Raw genomic sequence first — 21393 nt, forward strand, 5'->3', positions numbered from 1 at the left:
AGGCGTATCGGCAACGCCGCAACAGCACACCGTCGCGCGTCGCGTCTGTCGGTCGCATTTCTCTCACTCCGACTTAATAAGATCCCTATGCGATTTACTTCAACACATGTAAATGCCGACCCAAAAGTAACAGTTGCCAGCACTGTATATAATAATTACTTGAACCGAAATGTAAACAAATGTCAATCGGTCATCCAGAAGCACATGTTTATCAAACAAAATCTGTCACTTTACTATATTCTTAGTTGGGTCAGCTAATATAAAATAAACTAACTTTCCGTGTACGATGAACTTCTTGAAACACACGGTATTCAAAATATCTCTTCCCCAATAAAAAGCTGAATTATGGATGTAGGCAGAATCTTTATCGAAAAGGGGACAAAGGCCAAAAAAGAATAAAAAAACTGAATGCTCCATAAAATGCTGGATTATTAAAAATAATAAGAGTTTTATTGCAATCTTCGTGATATCAATATATCCATATAAAAAATATGATTTTACGTTACAGTAAAAAATACTCGCTGAAAATTTTATTGTTTCAAGTTTTAATCAAAAAATCTAGCTCCTTTAGTCCATTTGAAGGTTGATTCTTACTATACCTTCCGTATCAGCTCCCTTCCGTTTACATAAAATATTATATCATATAAACGAATAGGGCAATGCACACTATCCGTTCCGTTTCTCTTCCGTTCCATATCCTTTCCTGCCATACATTTTTTTGGCGGACGGACTGAAGCGTATCAGAAACAGCGTTGTGAAGTTTTTATATTTGTACCAGCTCTGTTAACATTTTGATGATATTTATTTATTCTTTTACCTCTTAATTAAATCTATTACCTTTTTTAAAAGATACAAATTTTTAAAATAGAACTTTCGTAGTGATATAAATTGTACAATAAAAAGTATGGAACTGATACGGAACGGAAGCTTACGTATAGCTTGAATACAATCAAAAATACGGAACGGATATGGAATGGAAACGGAAGGTATAGTGAGAATCAACCTTAACGAGGAAACCCTTAAAATATACGGTATATCCCCGGATTGTCTTTACAAGAGGATTTTTTTTATAATTAATTTTTCCAGAAAAATGTCGTATAACACCCTCTACATTATTCGGAGAATCGTTCGAAGCAGGTTAAGGTCGCGTTACGTCGCGTAACTTCTTGTTAACTTGTTAACTTTTCATCTTGGCATTTCGTTTTGTCTTGATCTACTTTAGTTTCTTAAAAGCACCTCAAAACTGCTCGTGAAATTGCGGCGAAAGGCATGGGGTGATTTTGTCTTGGTATGATTTTTTCCTGTTGTCTCGTTCAATTTTGTTTTGTTTCGAACTGTTTCCACGACGTGTCGGTATCTATACCCGAGGCAAAGGACTTTTTTTCATAAATCTCAGTGAATATACAGGGTGGTCCGAACTGTATTCCGGAAACTTCGGCAGCATATTCTGCAGATAAAAATAATGTTACGTTTTTCGTCGGTTCCGTGTGGATAGAAAGTCACAATTTATTTAGACACAATTTATTTAACACTAATTAACAAAAACAATAACGATTAAAAGACTTAAAGAACTATTTATAACTTATTTACAATTTATCTAACTATTTATCTAACAGGAATTTATTTTGAATATAGCGCGGCGATTGTAACTGTACGTGTCGACCGGTTGTTTTTCTCTGTCCTCCTCAGGCTTCAAGCGCCGGATTATATAGGAGAGAAACAGACAATCCAGATTTGTCTCGAGAATTCTTAGCCGCTTTCTTAGAACGTCGTGGAGCGTATGAGTCATAGCAGAGTGGCCGGCCTAAGGCCGAGTTCCCAGGGGTCCGCAACAATAAGTAAAAAAGTTCCTATAAGTGTATGTCCGAAAATGTTTAGTTTCGGTCTCGGTTTCGGTAATACAGGGTGTAGAAGTTTCATTTTTATTTCATTTTTTTCCAAATCATTTCTGAAGTAGCGTCAATATTTGGATGAAAATTGGTATCTGGGAGTTTCTTGATATGAGAAATTTGATTTTGATATCAGTATGACTCCTATTTGTAGGGGACGCCACTTACATGGGTATTAACTGTTTTGAAAAGTAATAACTTTTCGTCCGTACCTGTATAAAACTACTGAGTGAAAAAATCACATTTCCGTGATTTTTTACGTAAAAAATATATCTTGGTAAAAATCGCTACGAGCAACCGTTCTCAAGATATTTAGAATGGAAATAGTCAATACATGTCATTATTGACAAAAAATAAACATATTGAGTAGATAGTTATTTGACTGAAATGATAAATTTGGAATTTTTTATTTTTTTAAATTAAACATAAATTTTTCTTCGAAAAAATGATGATAAAACAGTTTCTGTTGAACTTTTGACACAAAAATATTTCAAATTTATGATTTCAGTCTAATAACTATTTATTTCCACATATTTAATTTATGTCAATGATGACAGGTATTGATAATTTCAATTCTAAATATCTCGAGAACCAGTACTAGCGATTTTCAGCAAATCAATATTTGGTGAAAATAATATTTCGTAACGTCAATACGTTACTTCAAAAATTATTTGGAGAAGATCAAAATAAAAATGAAACTTCTACACCCTGTATGTCAGAAACTAAGGATTTTAGGATATACAGTTATACGAACTTTTTTACTTGTTTTTATCTGCAGAATATGCTGCCGAAGTTTCCGGAATACAGTTTGGATACCTAACCTAACCACCCTGTAGAAGTAAATCTAGACGTTTCTAAAATATCTGTTGTTACGATGATATTTCCTTATTACATCTAATCTGCAGAAATATAATTACAATATTTTATTATTTAAATAAGAAATAATTAGACAATTTTTTAAATAGTTTAACACCGTGAATTATAACCTATAAAAGACATACCGTCAGAACAGTTAGTTCTGTTGCTCTGCAGTTTTACGATTTTGAGTTTTTGAAATATATTTATTAGACAAAGAAAAAAATCGTTACTAGTACTATATAAAACTTTAGCATTATGAACTAAGTGCCGTTATTAGCATGCACTGATTTGCCCAATAACGCGTTTAGTATTCCCTAATAGCTATAAAAGTTTAGAACATGTATAATGGAGTGAAGATAAGGTTCTTTTATCAGCTTTTTAAGTATAACTAAAAACTATTAAAAATTTTAGAAAAAAAAACATAATTGTGTATTTTTTCCTTAATAACTAAAAAATTAGATCAAATCTATATCTTGGCTTCAAGTTTATTGATAACGACCTCGTTTTTCCAAGTACTTAATTCGTATCTCTCTCTCCAGAGTAATCGCTAGGAAACAGGAGTCGTTCCTGGAATTACAAATAAGCTTCCGCAATGCTGAATTATTCCTTGGTTAACGTCCTTTGGGAGGAGCGTGAAGAAAGAAATATTAAACTAAACTTCATTGGCAGTAACAGAGGGAATGAACTTTTATTTAGTTGCGATGATGATGAATTGTAGCTCGATTCCTAGCGTAGACTCAAAAAAACATATACTGGGTGCGTCTTAAAAGTGAGAGTTAAAAGTCATTTTAGATAAAAAACGGAATTTGGTATGCTGTATATGACATAAATTAGGATTGATTGACGTATTTAGTTGTTTTTGGTCACTTCCTGTTTCACCGGAAATTATTGCAAATTTAGATTTTTAAATGGCACCCTTGGTATTTTTTACTTTATTCGATAGAAAATGTCATTCTGAACGGAATGACATATCACATATGTCAACTTTTGACATTTTCGCTTAAAAAATTGTATTTTAAATTTCAATCTAGAGTACCATGGCTGTGTTAAAAATACTAATTTTTAATCAAGGAGCCTTGGAAAAATTGATTTCATCGTCTAATGTTTTTCGTGTCTTTTACGGGCCGGTTAAAAGATGCCCAAATTGTATTTCTAATTAAATCTCAATTTTTTCAGATAGAACAAAGGGACTCATTAGCATATTTCGAAAAAAAGTTTGTTAACTTCTTCTACTAATTGGAAATTACTAGGTACTTCTAATTTTGAGGGTCTGAATGCTTACATTGGAATTTGAGGAACAAACTTCTACGCTAATGAAACCACTAATTTACTCAGGGGCGCCGACTGCGTGGGTGCTCGGGTGCTGTAGCACCCACGAATATAAGCGCCAAAATTAATCAGTTTAGCAACACTTATAACACTTTAAGCGACACTTATCCACTGCACGACAAGAGGTCGCTCAAAAACTGTGGAAAATCCTTTGGTAAATGCACGATGCGCGATGCACTCCTGAAAAAGTACCACAGTATAATCTTTGATAGTATGATTTCTGTAGTTTTTCGAAGAAATAAATTCCAAGTTCTCTCGTCCATACTTAGGTAGTTAACGAATCCTGTTTTACAACTTTTAAATCAGCAAGGAAATTGACATGAGAATAATTATTTCCTTTAAGTAGTCAATCTTTCGTCCATTTGTTTCTATTAACTATATAGTCGTGTTGCTTTTCTGCCTTTTCTTTATTGCACCAGCCAGCACAATGCAAGACAGAACTGTATCTCGAGAGGCCACTTTCACTTAGAAAAAATGTGCTGAAGTGAGTGCGTACTCAGTTCTTTGTAGATAAAACTATACTATAAAACTAGGTGTTGCTGCAGGCTGTAGTACAGGTTAACCTACGCAAACTGGACAGTACAGTTCCTCTGTGTTAAACTGAGTTTGAGCTAATCTGAGTCTGTGTGGGCACTAAAAGTGTTTAGAGATTAGAGTTTATATATCTATCTATCTATGATAATTGTAATTGTTATAAATTGGAAGCGAATTTTCAACTACTTTAGGAATGCCAAAAATTTATTTGGCTATTGGATTCTGAACCGTCCTAAAGTTCCGTCCTAGAAAGCTGCCAAATAATGTTCAGAATCGGTAACAAAAAACCTGAAGTATGTTGTGTTTATTTTCGAGAATTTTTAGTTTTGGTGGATAAATTTGTCGATCGAAACCCTAAGCTGTCCAATCCCGAATATCCTTCCACTATCTTTTCAGCAATTTCTAACTTCATTCATTTTGTATCTAAACTACAGGATCTGTCTGTTTTACTATCTGCCCTTACACGATTGTAATGGAAATCATTAATATCGTATGATCGAAAAAAACGGCGTTCAGTTGGCTGGGAAATGACGATCAATGACATTTCCCATATAAATTTACATATAAAATGACATATGAATGCGATCTATTTCACAGCCATCGCTGACGCCGTTTTTTTCATCATACGGTATATTCTCAAATTGGAATCTGCACTAAAAAAATTATTTCTACATAACTCAAATTATACTCAATAGGATTGTAAAAATTACATAAACACTTTTTTACATATTACATATGTAAAAAAGTGTTAAATACAACAAATGTAACAATCTGGAAATTTATTACATTTACTTATATCTGATGAGCACCCACGAGGTTCTATAAAACCCGGCGCCCCTGAATTTACTCCACTAATTTCGAGATTCTGAATGAAGCTTTAAGGTTGATTCTCACAATACATTCCGTTTCCGACCCATATCCGTTCAGTAAACGTATGTAACCATAGAAACGGTACGGTAACGGAACGGATAATGTGCATTGACCTATTCATTTACATGACTTAATATTTTACGTAAACGGTAAGGAAATGGAAAGTAGCGGATACGTATAACAAGAATCAACCTAAAAACAAAAATTTGTGAACTTACGTGCACGTTTGCAGTTACTGGAGAACTGCCACTGATAATCTAGTATCGCTTTCGCTTATCCGAGTGATATCGGAAACTACTAATTTGATCCCATTTTATTCGGCGAAAGCACACCATCCGTGAATTAATATTCATTAGAGGAAACGATTATTTTCAGTCGGAAACAGAAAGCGTCCGCTTGAAACACGATAGGCCGAATCATGGCCGACAATTCTGCGAAGGCCTCAAGAGTTATTAATCGCCGCTCTTATTTTAATAACCCGATAATGGCCGAGCTGTTCTCTCCAACGACGAGAGAATCCGTAATTTATCTTAAAAATCACTAATTGCCAGCTTGGAGCTTGTGCTGATTTATTGGAAATATAGATGCTCTCCAGGAATTTTCCACACCAAAAACGAAAAATATTAATAGCCTCTAAGTACTAATTAATTAGTACTCTCAGACAAATAGTTCTTACGCGATAGTCAAGCAGCCTTGTAAACGATCAACTTAGTAACCGTCCATTCGAAGTTGGTCAAAGACTGCTTAGAGAAGCTTAACAAATTAGGCAAAGAAAACCAAGTCCTCCTATTCTGACTGCCAGCCCACCAGAGTATAGAAAGTAATGAAAAATCAAACAATTTAGCTAGAAAAGGACTAAGTAATCCACTAACTGGACCAGAGCCATTCTGCTTCCTAAGTGAAAACCAATTCAAAGCAACAACCTGAAATCCCAGTGAGCATTTTATTCCTTTAAGGTGTCAAAATAATGTTCCCTAAATGTGTCAAAACTTTGCTCACTCGGATGGGAATCCTCCAACGGTCTAAGGTACTCCAAGAAGTTTCTCAAGACTTACGAACGAGAAAAATGAAAGATTTTCTTTAATTTAAGTAAGGACAATCTTGGGAATGTCCCGGGTTTTTTAACAGGACACTGTCTATAACATAGGATACAACATTTTATTGAACAGTGCTTTCCATAAAATCAATAAAATGAAAAATATACGAAATAATATACATGTACTGATTTCTTTCGAAAATCGACAACTATGAAACTATGAACCCTTCCCGGACACAAACGGTACATTGTGAGACAGGAAATTGTAGAGAGAAACAAGCCCTATAACATAGGATACATTTTAATGAACAGTGCTTTCCATAAAATCAATAAAATGAAAAATATACGAAATAATATACATGTACTGATTTCTTTCGAAAATCGACAACTATGAAACTATGAACCCTTCCCGGACACAAACGGTACATTGTGAGACAGGAAATTGTAGAGAGAAACAAGCCCTATAACATAGGATACATTTTAATGAACAGTGCTTTCCATAAAATCAATAAAATGAAAAATATACGAAATAATATACATGTACTGATTTCTTTCGAAAATCGACAACTATGAAACTATGAACCTTTCCCGGACACAAACGGTACCTTGTGAGACAGGAAATTGTAGAGAGAAACAAGCCCTATAACATAGGATATTATATTAGATATATATATTTTTTTGCTAAGAAATTACTACTGACCAAATATTTATTCCTATCTCTGCGGTAAACCGATTGTTTCATTATGTCACTATTTACACCTTATTCTAATTTCGGATAATATTATACATAACAGCACTTCCATAAATTAATTCCACGTGCCTTGCATACAAATAAAGGTTTTGTGTTCCTTGGATATTATCATGTGGCAAACATGAAGTATGTTTATGCATCTCATATTTACTTTTTGTTTATATTTACATCGAGAGAAGAATAATAACTTAGCCAATACAACAATTTTGTATGTCATATGTTTATAAAAATCTAAGTTCAATTTTGTAGTTTTTAATTTTTATACCGGGTGCGTCTTTAAAGTGGCTCACCCCTATAACATTTTATTTATATTTGCAGATAAAAAACGAGATTTGGTATGTTAGTATATGACATAAATTAGTATTGATTGGTATATTCAATTGTTTATGGTCACTTTCTGTTTCACCGGAAATTACTACAACTTTTGATTTTTAAATGGCACCCTCGGTATTTTGTTACATTATTTGATAGGAAATGACACTCTGAATAGAATGGCATATCATATGCCAACTTTTGACATTTCCGAATATGGTTTATTTGAAATTGTAACATGCGATTCATAACGACAATTTGACTCGAAATACCAAGTGTATTATAATGCTTTTCATAAGCGATTTGAAATTTGAAGTAGGTACACACCAGTGAAGGCGATTTTTCCATATTAAATAGTACACAAACAGAAAGATACTTGAAAGCAATAAATAATTAGTCAACAGTAACTAACTCTGCAGTACGCAAGACGTAAATAACAGAATAGCGCACATCCGCGTGTCTCGTCCCTTTTGTCACGCCACCGAGCAAGCTTGTGATTGGTGGCAGTGAACTTTACCTAGTTTGTTTTTAAGGCGCTAAGGACTTTATACGTTTTGCTTCTAAGCCACGATTTCATGGACTTTTGCTTTTTTGATATTTATTGAATAGGTATCTGGTAGGCCGCTCCGAACATATGCGATTTTACTGACTAACTTATTTTCCACCAAAAGTGGACTTTACGCATTTTGCTTTTAAGCCCCTCATGTAATATTATAAGTGGTACCAAATTATTCGTAAAAAAATGCTTTTTCCAAATATGCTACTGAGCCACCCTCGTTCCATTTGAAAAAAAAATGAGATATGATTAAAAATACGATTTGGGCCTCTTTTATCCAGCCAGGACTAGACACTAAAAACATTAGACTATCAAATCTATTTTTCCAAGGCTCCTTGATTAAAAATTAGTGTTTTTAACACAGTCATGGCACTCTAGATTGAAATTTAAAATACAATTTTGTTTTAAACAAAAATGTCAAAAGTTCACATATGATATGTCATTATATTTGTGTCATTTCCTATCGAATAAAGTAAAAAATACCGAGGTGCCATTTTAAAATCAAAAGTTGTAATAATTTCCGGTGAAAAGGGAAGTGGCCGAAAAGAATTGAATACGTCAATCAATCCTAATTTATGTCGTATACTAATATACCAAATCTCTTTTTTTTATCTGAAAAAAGTTATAGGAGTTATAGCACTTTTGAGAGGCACCCGGTATTTACAAAATGTATTCATAACCCTAATTAAATTACTAGGTAAATCTATTAACTTATTCAGTTAGAAATTTTAATTCTGTCATATCAAAATTTGAGTAAATTTATAAACCAGAGGGTCCGAAGTGTTTACATGCTATCTTGTTATTTATATTAGGAACCTCGGCAGAGGTATGCCAAAACTTTGGACGCGGTCCAACTCAAATTAAAATTGTTAAATAATGCAAACATATGTCAAAATACAATACTGTTTCTCATACGGAAAATAGATATTACATGTCATCATGTTATAGATAGTTGGATATTTAATATTTTATAATATAGGGTGTTTGAAAATTTACCCATAAAAATGAGTTAAGAACAGATCTTAGGAAATTTTAAGTATCTAGAACTCGCGCTGTGTCGTACAATTGTATGACAAAACAGTTTGAATTTGATTTCTTGTAAAAAAAATTGTGTGTGCACTATGTGCGCATATTTGAAATGAAATTTCTTCCGTCTCTCTGTCTGTCCGTCTGAGGACTCCATTCGGGTACACCATTCTATCCACATGCCGAGTTTGGTTACAATCGACCCATAATTAAGAAAAATCCTGACGATTTCGTCCATTTAGAGGCATCGGTTTGAAACGTCGAAGACGTCATCCTGTAACCCATCCCCAATTATATCGAAATCGACCCACATTTTTCTTCAGTATCAAATCCTTAGTCCCACCGTGATGAAGATGAAAACGAAACGTTGCCCGTCGTATCCAACTTTGCAGGGTGGAACCGTATACATAACCTTCCCACAAAATTTGATCGCGATCGGACTACATCAAATTTCGGCGTTCCTTACGTCAAAGCTAACTGTCATAGTGACACGTATCGTACACCGTCAAGTTGCCTTGGTCTAATCTATTGACATACCAAATTTCATTTAAATCGGACGATTTTTTCTAAACCGTAGACTGTCCTTACCATTTTTCCTCTCGCCTGTCGTGTCGCGATCTCGCGTGTCGTGTGTCGCCCTGCGTGTCGTGTCATGGCTTTGAATTTTTACTCCCAGCACGCGTAAAGAAAGGGTATAGCCGGATTAATATGGTACATCTACCCCCGCGGCTTTTTTGACTCGCACTCAGGAAATCGATTTGGTGTCGAATCAAAATAATGCACCTAAATTTTTAGCTCTTTAACTCAAACGGTTTTCGAGATTTAAAAAAAAAATTTCAATTTTATTTTTATTTTTATAGTAAAATTCAAAATTAATTAATGATGATTTTTTTTCTAATTCTTAGAAGTCTAATAAATGAAAAATAATATGATCATGATTCTTAAACGAAAAGCCGATTTTTAGCGGAGGAAAGAAAATTAAAATCTTTATTTTCACTCACTAAAAATCGTCAGAAAATGTCTTTTATACTTTCCAAAAAAATCCTTTATGGGTATTTCGCCACTGCACTGCAAGAAAATCTACAAAATAAAATAGTTTATATAAAACATTGTTTTATATAAACAATTAATTAATTTAATTTTTTATTTTTATTTATTTTTTTCTTTTTTCTTATAGTTTTATATTTCTTTACACTCAGGAATTTTTGTGGTGGAACAATATGAAAAAAATTAAAAACTAATTTTTTTCTAAAATCTTCCGTTTTAACTAACTTATATTTTGTTAATTTAAAAAGTGCGTAGAAAATACTTTTTTTTTACTTCAAATTCACAATGATATTGAAACTTTAGAGGAATATTATTGCTGGTTACTGAAAATCCGAGCAGATGGCATTATAATGCGTCAGCTTGACGCGAATCTTTTAAAAACCCAGTCTTTACGTAATCATTGCGTAGCAATATGATTGAAAATGTGTAATAATATCATTGTGAATTTGAAGTAAAAAAATATTCTCTATGCATTTTTTTAAACTAAAAAGAAAAAAAATAAGTTAGTTAAAATGGTTAAAACAGAAGATTTTAGAAAAAAAATTAGTTTTTAATTTTTTTCATATTGTTCCACCACTTCTCACACAAAAAAAAAATCTAAAAAATTCCTGAGTGTAAAGAAGTATAAAAGACATTTTCTGGCGATTTTTAGTGAGTGACATATTTCACAAAAGTTAAAAAAAAATAAAGATTTTAATTTTCTTTCCTCCGCTAGAAATCGGCTTTTCGTTTATGAATCATGATCATATTATTTTTTCATGTCTTAGATTTATAAGAATTAGAAAAAAAAATCATCATTATTTAATTTTGAATTTTACTATAGAAATAAAAATAAAATTCAAAAAAACAGTTTTTCTTTAAAATCTGGAAAACCGTTTGAGTTAAAGAGCTAAAAATTTAGGTGAATTATTTTGATTGGACACCAAATCGATCTCCTGAATGCGAGTTAAAAAAGCCGCGGGAGCAGATTTCCCATATTAATCCGGCTATACCCTTTCGCTTCAAAAAATGCCTTTTTTAAATCACCCAGGACGCTAAAAATATATAATTATGACTTTTATTTATAGAATAATGTCGTAACAAATGCAGTATTTAAAGAATGTATCCTAAGTATTCTACCAGGGCCGTATCTGGGGGGGTGTTTTGGGGGTTCAACCCCCCCCCCCCGAAATTTTGGCCGAAAATTTTTAAAAAGTAATGATCATTAAGTAAGCAAGTAAGAACGAAACAAAAAAGAAGAAGAAGAAGATGGATGAATATCAATGACTAAAGAATACAAGGACATGTAACGCCCATATACGGGCTGCAGCAGAATTTGTGACCTTAGACGCCAACTTTTTAGACATAACTACATTATCAGCTGGTCATCAGCGACAATTTTAGCGATTTTTAATAGTTGATTGTGTGTAGTGAACTTTGTATAAACTTTATTACAATGGTAATTTGTTCAGCTTTCAAGTGGAAAAGGCGCAATGATAAGAAAGAGCCAGAAGTTACGTTTTATAGCGAAATAAACAGTCGCCTACACCTTTTTAACGTTTTTTTATTGAATTCGATAATTATTTTTCTGATATTATATGTACTTGATATGTACTATACGTCGATACTAGTTATGTACCTTTTGTCAATATTTTAATACGTTTTTTTCGTAATTAATTAGTATGATACCACCCGATACACCATAAGCGTAGTGAAAACATATAATATCAAAAATACCATATGATCGAGAAAAAACGGCGTCAACGATGGCTATGAAATGAAGATTGCTGTCATTTTATATGTAAATTTATATGGGAAATGTCATTGATCGTCATTTCCCAGCCAACTGGACGCCATTTTTTTTCGATCATACGGTATAAATATCCCTTCAAGCGGCAATGTTAAGTAAAATATGTGCTGCGGTACTGTTTGGAAGAATGGTCACAGTTTGGTCTCGGGTGCTATTTGTCCTTGTATTCTTTAGTCATTGATGAATATACATTATATGTATATCCTAACCTCATTTTTCCACTTTGAAAGCAAATGTTATTTTCGATTTTCGACTTTCAACATTCAAGTGTTTAAAACAGCAAAAGTTTGACAAGGACAAGATTTTGAATGTTGTGTGTTTTGCTGGTCATTAACGTGATTAACGTTTGTTATTGTTCTGCTATTAGACAAAGAATTCTTGGACTATGACACTTTAGCGGCAGAACTAGACTTGTGGCGGCAAAAATGGAAGCAGCTACCTGCAGTCGACCGACCTAAAAACGCAATCGAAACGATAATCGGAGTGTAACCAGTGTATATTTCCAAATATATACATTTTATTAATGATCCTAGCAACTCTACCAGTGTCAACAGCTACACCAGAACGGTCTTTTTCAACCCTAATGCCGCAACCGCACATGCGGTATTCGGCGATCTCCGATCGGGGCTTCGCCGATTTCCTATGTGTGTGGATGAGGAAGTCGGAGTTCGGCGACTCGATCGACGACGAGAACGAGCGCTTGTATCTATGTTGTTGCTGTCAGAACCCGCATGTGTGGATGGAAAGGCGATCACGAGCGTTCGGTAGTTGACGAGTGCTCGGAGTTCGCTAAATGCCTCATGTGCGGTTGCGGCATAAGACGATTGAAGGACTTCCTATATAACTCTACAGGTCAGGAGCGATTGACAGGACTTGCTCTATTAAGCGTACATAGAGAAATAAATATCGATTTCAAAGAGGTAGTCAACCGTTTTTTTTTAAGGAAAAGACCAGTTTATCCTTTAAGATTAATAATTTTTACCTGTTACTTTTTTAAAATTTTATTTTCAATTAAGATTTGAGTGTAGCCCAAAGCGATTTTTTTTATTATGCTTTTTCCCTAGCAGCTTTTGTACCCCCCCAAATTTGGACTAGATACGGCCCTGTATTCTACTTTCATAACTTATTTCCCGGGCTCTTAAAACCTATTTTTATTAAAATTCGGATTTTTGACTCATCGCTTTCTTTTCATATTTAAATACCTAAACAGCTTTAGAAAAGCATGAAATTTCGGTCCTCGGTTGACATTTTTTTTGGAACGAACCGATCTGTGTTGACTTAAGTTAATCGGCAAAATGTAAAGACTAATAAAACGTTTTTATTTGCACGTCTGTAAACATGTGTGTTTTATCGTCCTAAAAGCTTTGTGATTATGCAACTCGAGTGGTTTTTACGTTGAGCGCATTAAAAATATCGGAAATCGATATAATTCTGGATCGCGGAGGAATCGTTTTATTTCATTTAATCCTCCGCTGTTTATAGAGATTTCGTGTTTTTATGTTTGCGAGCACATATTAGAATGTATAAACAGGCAATAAGTTTTTGGATTTGTTTGTTTATTCTAAGGATGGAAATGTGTAATTAGATTGACAATTGTGAATCAAAGTAGCTGAAAATAACTAAAAACTGATCAAAAGTACAGTGTTTTCAGAAATATTTAGTGCCATATCTACAGGCTTGCATAATGGAGATAGAAAAAACTTTAAATGTAAGACTTGTAAGGTTGAACCTGAACCGCCAAAAATATAATCAGAATGTTAATGACAAAATCAAAATTCCAAGTGACTCTTTAGACTTTGCAACACGTTCAGTATCCTAAAAATTGGCAATATTATTTTTATATATCTTAATTATTAAACAGTAATGAAAATGTTATTTTGTATTAATAATTTTATATCCATTTTCAAAAGCTATCGCACAAATGTACAAAAATCTACAGAATACATTTATTCTCTTAGTCAATACAAGGTATATTTTACAAAAACTTTACTGTTATATTAAATTAACCAACCCTATATCAAGAAAGAGATGTAATCCGACAAGGAGACTTTATGTCAGTCTTTTAACTTTTTAAGGCAAAAAATTTAGGTCAGAGCAACACCAGTTGTTTGTTAGGTTGATGAACAAAAGCATTTTGCCATAAAAGTTTAATGCTGTATTGATTGAACCTATAAAACTTTTATTACTAATAACGGTGTATCATGTAGACAGAAAGTATGACAAATATTAATCGAAAATAACTCGATTGTGTCTAAATGGAACATGGAGGAAACTATAGAATGTTAATAAAATATGTCAGTATATTTAAAGATTGTTTAATTATTGTATTGTAAAAATGTTCAATTTTTCTTGTGTTATTGTGTAAATCTGTTAAAAATTTAGTACCTGTTTTAGATATAAATCTAAATGTGTTAAAATTATTCTGAGGTGTATTTTTATTTTAAACTGTCGTGTACCAGCGACTTCGTTCGCGTCGAATTAATCATTTGTAATGGTGATGATAAAGCAAAGCAAGAATTTCCATTAACATACAAACTGGATAAAATTTTCTCACATTTATGTCAGAAGAAACAATATGGCGATATTATTATATAACTTGGTAATATTTGAGGGGTAGTTTCATCTCGTTGGAATTTGACTTTCGAAAAATCCGTTTGCCAAAAATAAGCTTTATACGTCAAGCAATTTAAGCAGAAAATCGTGGTTAAGAAATTACTCAACATTTTGGAACACCCTGTATAATTTTTTAAAAAATTTCAAAATATACAAAAAAACAAATAAATTATGCTTGTATAAGCCTTTTCCCGAGATACTAACCGTTTTTTAAATAACAAATATTGTAATATTTGAGGGGCGTTTTCACCCTCTTGAAATTTGAGATTCGAGAAACCCCTCCTTATCAAACCTCTACACCCCACAGTCAATCCGTTTGCCAAAAATCAGCTTTAAACGTCAAGCAGTTTAAGCAGAATCGTGATTACTCAATGGTCATATTTTAGGAAACACCCTGTATAAATTTATAAAAAATCTTAAAATATGTAAAGCAACAAAATAAAATATGTTTTAAGTTTTTCCGAAAAACTCACCGTTTTTTAAATAAAAAATATTTTAATATTTGAGGGATAGTTTCAATCTGTTTTCCAAAAATCAGCTTTTTACGTCAAGCGCTTTAATCAGAATCGTGATTAATCAATGACCAGATTTTTCGAAACACCCTGTATACATTTTTAAAAAATCTTAAAATATGTAAAAAAATTGGCGCCGTGAGGCACGTTTAGCCGCCCATACTAAAATATGTTAATATCTCGAAAACTGCGACTTTGACTGATTTTGATGTTATTACAAATTTTGTTGCAAATATTATTCCTAATCTTAATTTGAAAACCGCGTTTCGCTAGCTACTGTAATTTTGGAGTTCAGATTTTTTAAAATGTTTTACCCCCTCCCATACCCCCTTACCAACCCCCCACCCCCACCAAAAACTAATGGCCAGATTCTCGGATGCCACAGTATTTTTGTGCCAAATTTGGTTAAAATCGGTTCAGCGGTTTTTGAGTTATCGTGTTACAGACGGACAGACAGACGGACAGACGGACAGACGGACGGACAGACAGACAGACAGACATCATGAAAATATTTTGTTAACGTCATTTATGACCCAAATAACTCATTTTGAGTGAAATTATAAAAACTTTTTTTTTGCCGATCCTAATAGCCTACTGTGTTTAAGCGTTTTTTCGGAAACTTGACCGTTTTTTAAATAAAAACCTCTACTTCTACACCCTAGAATCAACCTGGATGCCAAAATTGAGCTTCTTACGTTGAGTGGTTTGAGCAGGATCGTGATTAATCAGTATGTCACTCAATTAAGGATTTTATATATTAGTATAGATTATTTTTTTATGTAAAAGTGGTTGCCAATATGCTTATTTTAAATAAGACTGCATATACAGGTTGTTAATTTGTTTATTACTCGCGGCAAGAGCTTTATGGTTGAAATATGGCAACCTCGGCCCGCTCGTCGATAGACGACGCGACGCGACGGTATGAGTCAGTAACGAGTCACGTTAATATTTTTGTTAAAATAATATTACTGACTATAAACCATTAAATATCGGTCTAAAAGACGAAATCGTGTTTTTATGCAAATCCAAATAAATATTGTTGGCCTCTGCTCAATATGATAAAAAAACGACGTCAGCGATGGTTATAAAATGAAAATCGCTGTCATTTTTTATGTAAAATTATATGGGGAATGTCATCGATGTTCGCTCCAAGCCAACTGAACGCCATTTTTTTTTCGATCATGCAGTGTAATATACTATTTATTATGATTATTACATCGGAATTAAAATGTGGCTCTAAAAATATTAAATTGGTATTATGAAGTCTTTAATAAATAGTATATTATGTATATGAATTGGACTTATAATTTAATATTATTGGGTAAGATAATAAATCCAATTATGCCAGTTTCATAAATTGTTGTACAACAAATAAAAGAACTGTATATTTCTTTTTTTTTCTGGTCCCTTAAGTAATTGTCTGACCAAATTATCGCCGGTAGTGCCAGTTACGATTGTTGTTTTTATGAAACGTAAATTGTGCATATGGTTCGTTCAAATGAACGAATGGTAGGAGTCGATGAACGAATAGTAGGAATCGTGTGATTCGATTCACTAAAAAGAATCGTAATGCCCATCACTAATATTTATATTTCGATTAGAAAATAATAGAAAATTGCACAAATCATTTTTTTTACTAAAATAAACGAATAAAAAACAACACGGAACAATCCTCGTTCCAAAAATACGCGTTTGACGGGTGGTTCGATGTTGTTATTGACGGAAAATGTTAAAAAAGCTCCCGTTAATATTTTCCTGCTTTTAATTACAAGTCGAAAGCATGTAAGCCAGCTGGGATAAGTTCGTCGATAAAGGATCTGTGGATGAAAGCGCCAGCCGGCAGCGTTTTGTTTGTAGCAAATAAGTTTGATTTTTCGAAAATGCCAGCGGAAAAATGCAATATTTTTAATTAGAAAACGTTCAAGTCTCTGTAAAAACTCGTTTCAGTTGCCATGAATTTATGTTTTTCTTTTTGTTTCCATTTTTATCGTGGACGCAAATAGTTCAGTAGCATTTATTATTTTTGCTTCCAGCAATAACTTTGATTTCTAGGTTTGAAAGTTGTCAAGTTGACAACGGTTGGCCGTTATCAAGTGATGTAAACTAATCTAATTCCTATTCCTGCAGAGCTTTTATACTACTGCCAGGTATTCACCCGTGAAGAAGTTAGGTGCAGTCAACCGTGAGGTTGTCCATAAATTGCATACATTGCAAAAGATCAGGCGAATAGCCAAAAAAACAAAATTAAAACGGTTTTAAAATCTGGATCGACTCTAAGAAGCGTCCTACAAAAACAAGGCCGGAATCATAGAAACAAGAGAAAGAGTGCATCTACCAGGTACCTTGTGCATGCAATCACTATTATGTTGGAGGGCCTAAAAGTCCCCTAAATGTACGGCTTAGCGAGCACAAAAAACATGTACAAAAAGGTGAGAAAATGAAGTCAGGAATTGCGGGCCATTTTTGGTCAAAACAGCACAATATAAAATGGTCGGAAGCTCGGGTTGTCCACAGGGAACCTCATTGGAAAAAGCGTAAATTTAAAGAAGCCGTTTTTACAGCAAACAATAATAACATCTTTAGCAATCCTAGTACGGAAATATCTACTATATGGCAACCACTGACAAAACGAACCAATGCGGGCATTCTATGTGGACAACCTCACGATTGATTGCACCCTTCGCCTTTCGGCCGTGAATACCTGGCATTATAGTTTATAATAAACTGAGTTTACTAATTAAAATAGATATATTTAAGTACAGTTTGCTAAAAAAATCAAGATATGTATGATAGTAGTGTAGAACTGTATGATAGTTTACTAGAGACCTGCATGCCAGATGGAATTATACTCGTTGGTTTTGCAGACGACATCGCCATGGTTGTAACAGCTAGTAGTGAAGAATCCTTGATGAATCTGGCCGAAACCGAACTAATGCGAGTAACAAAGTGGATGAGGAGGTAAAACCTTCAACTTGCACGTCATAAAACTGAAGCAGTTCTACTAACGACTAAGAGAAATATAGCTAGACTATATTTTAATGTAGAGCAAACAATAGTTAATCCAAGTATATAGTACCATTAAGTATCTTGGTGTATTGCTGGACGCAAAACTGGCGTTCGGAATACATATTGACAAAACTGCGCGGAGCGCAGAAGACGATATCGGCATTGACTAGTCTGATGCCGAATATCAGGGGTCCCAAACCCTCCAAAAGGCGTATTCAGGCAAGTGTGGTACATTCGCAATTACTGTATGCAGCACCGGCATAGCATACTATAACACAGAATAAAAAACAACTGCAAAAACTTATAAGAGTGCAGAGAACAATATGCATCAGAGTTTGCTGTGCATACAGAACAATATCTGGTGAAGGTGCTTGCGTTGTAGCTGGAATTCTTCCAATAGAGCTCTAATAAAAGAAAGACATGTAACTTACTGTGGGTTGCCAAGGCAAGAAGCCCGAAGTAAAATGATTACTGATTGGCAAAATAAATGGGAAAATGGTAAACATGGCAGATGGACACATAAACTTATCCCGAACATTGAAAAGTGGATTACTAGAGGCTACGGAGAAGTAAACTACTACATAACGTAAGCGTTGTCAGGTCATGGGTGCTTTCATAAATACGAGTATCTCTTTGCTCGAAAAAAAGACCACCCTTCATTGTATCTATTGTCATGCCGAAGATGACGCAGAACATACTTTATTTGAATGCCTTAGATGGGATCAAATTAGAAGTCAATATTTGCAAGTATTATACAACAAAAGTATTCAACATAGGAAATGTATCAAATAGCTTAGTCGACGGGGAAAATGACTGGGACTAAGTTACAATGATTATATATATATATATATATATATATATATATATATATATATATATATATATATATATATATATATATATATATATATATATATATATATATTATTGAAAATAAAGAGAAGTAGTCCCAAATGATGCAAAGTCTGATAGAAGAAGATTAAGGACGACGGCCGGATAGAAGAAATGCAAAAGCGGATTCCGATGCGGTTCTGTGGCAGGACAGAGGAGATTTTTTTAGCCGGTAGAAATCCGGCACTACCCTTTCGGGGTGTCTTATGCAAGATTTTTTCCCTCCTCAACAAAAAAAAATCAAGAAAATAGGTCTAAAAATATAATACTTTAAATTTGACGAAACATTTTTGCGTTGCGTTTTTTTGTATCTTTTGTATCTGTTTCTTTGCATCTCTTTGCATCTTTGTATTAATGTTGACAGTTATTAATGTTATGTATAATAATAAATAATACATACTTAAGAGTCTTAATTTTGTCAAACTTTATTTTGTTTGGTATATTCCTGGTTGGGAATATTTGTTAGTGTATTATTTTAGTTCAAAAAAGTCAAAATTTCCTTAAAAACTGTTTTTTATACCATTACCTAAACATTATTACTATTTTGCACCTATCTGTGCCAAGTCGAGCACAGCCGTACCATCCTTTCGTTGTGGATCAAGGAAGAATAGTAATTTTCACTACGCATGAAGACATACTATACCTGGCTAGGTTACCATAATATTTAGTAATTATACCTCATAGTTTATGAATTATCACTTGTCAAATTTTCTAAGAAAAAATTGTCAAAAATTCTAAAGTACTTCTAGATGTGTCACAAACTTCAAATTAGGAATTTTAGGTAGCTTTAAGCTTATAATGGAAGGAAAACATTAAAAATCTCGAAATATCCTTATGGATTAAAAGTAAGCTCTCTAGCCGCTAACGGTAACTGACGTTCCAGTCGGGAGAAAGGTAGAAGACTAGAATTAATCGAAGCGGTCTCTTCTGATTTTATTTGTATTATGATTTTTTTCTAATTTAACTTCTTTAACTTCGCCAGTGATTCACTCGCTATTACCAAAATTCTAAGCTACTTCTAGATGTGTCACAAACTTCAAATTTGGAATTTTAGGTAGCAAAGGAAGGCACCCGAAATGGAAGGAAAAAATGAAAAATCTCGAAATATCCTTATGGAGTACCGGTAACTGCCAAGTCAATATAATTATTATAGAAATAAAGATGACTAATATTAATACTAACAATTTATAACAAAATTGTCGAATAGGTGCTTAAAGAGAGACTAAATAAAATAAACTGACTTGGTTTTACATGAGATCTCACAACTTTTTGTAGTGGAAGAATTGTGTTGCGAGTCTTGGCATTTTTTTAAATTCTATCTTTTTGATGGGATCAGTCTTATACATGGACACACTATGTATCCTATTAAATATGCTAGTTTAATAATAAATGGATTTTTAAAACACATAAAGTATATTTTTATGATTCTCTCATAAACTTTAGTGCTTCCGGCAATTCTCGTATACCATTTGCAACAAGTGTTTTACTATCATTCTGTTATATTCTTTAAATTATAATATATATATATATAAGTTTAATTCTGATAGATATTTATCTACTGACCGGCATCGGCATCAAAAATGAACACCTTAAAATTTTCGCGTATTTTAAAGTTCAATATATTTTCTTCAAATGGTTCGATTTTGATAATTTTTTAAGCAATTTGTAAGTGTTTTTTATCTTTCCCAATCGTAAATTTGATGGAGCTTTAATATTATTTAGTCCAGCAGAAAGTAATGTTGTGCTTGGCTACTGCACAATGGTATTTGCTCGATGACATGAAGTTTTAACTATTCCTTTCTGTGTTGTTTCAGATTGGGTCGACTGAAACATAAATACTGCTCGTATGTGTGGGTTTTCTATATCCAGAATTGCCAGTAGATTGGCCACCTCCACAGGAATTCATTTTGTGAATTGAGATGATTGAGAAAGGAATCGAAATGTCTGCGATATATACGTTTGGCCGAAACGTTGTGTAGGTAGGTTAAATTAAATAGACATTAGATGTTCTTTTAATATCAATACTGAATAATACATTCAAAATAATAAATTAATAACAATTCTTGAAAAAGGACAATCCCTTAATTTTGTAAATAAAACTCATGTTAAATTTGATTAATTTACTTAAGTAAAATAGTCCTCATGGGATCTGTTAAATTATCTTAACTTATGTCCTTTGTCCCCTACATTAAAAGAAACAATAAAATAATTATACAGGGTCCGGCAATAGCGCGTCGAGCATCTGTAGCTCTTAAAATAAAAAAATTGGGAATTTTGTTTAAGTACAAACCTAAAGTATGTACTAGGATGTATTTCAGAAAAATATGTTAACTTCTATAGGGTGGCTCAAACAATTGTGAGTGGATCGGGATGA

The 21393-nt window shown here is 33.2% G+C and overlaps 2 protein-coding genes across 3 annotated transcripts in view; one reads left to right on the top strand and one right to left on the bottom strand.

Moving 5' to 3' along the window:
• LOC115875498 (beta-alanine transporter) overlaps positions 1-21393 on the top strand; it is a 934216-nt gene that overhangs the window by 890587 nt on the left and 22236 nt on the right. The window contains exon 12 of one of the 2 annotated variants that reach the window (XR_004049013.1): positions 20834-20998. The exons of the other annotated variant lie outside the window; for it this stretch is intronic. The gene's annotated coding sequence lies outside the window, so the exon portion shown is untranslated. The remainder of the gene's footprint in view (positions 1-20833; positions 20999-21393) is intronic. 2 annotated transcript variants of the gene reach the window in all.
• LOC115875507 (prolactin-releasing peptide receptor-like) overlaps positions 1-21393 on the bottom strand; it is a 329200-nt gene that overhangs the window by 301651 nt on the left and 6156 nt on the right. The window lies entirely within an intron of this gene.

The sequence above is a fragment of the Sitophilus oryzae genome, unplaced genomic scaffold, assembly GCF_002938485.1.
Source record: "Sitophilus oryzae breed Bouriz unplaced genomic scaffold, Soryzae_2.0 scaffold_1389_pilon_pilon, whole genome shotgun sequence".
Classification (NCBI taxonomy): Eukaryota; Metazoa; Arthropoda; class Insecta; order Coleoptera; family Curculionidae; genus Sitophilus; species Sitophilus oryzae.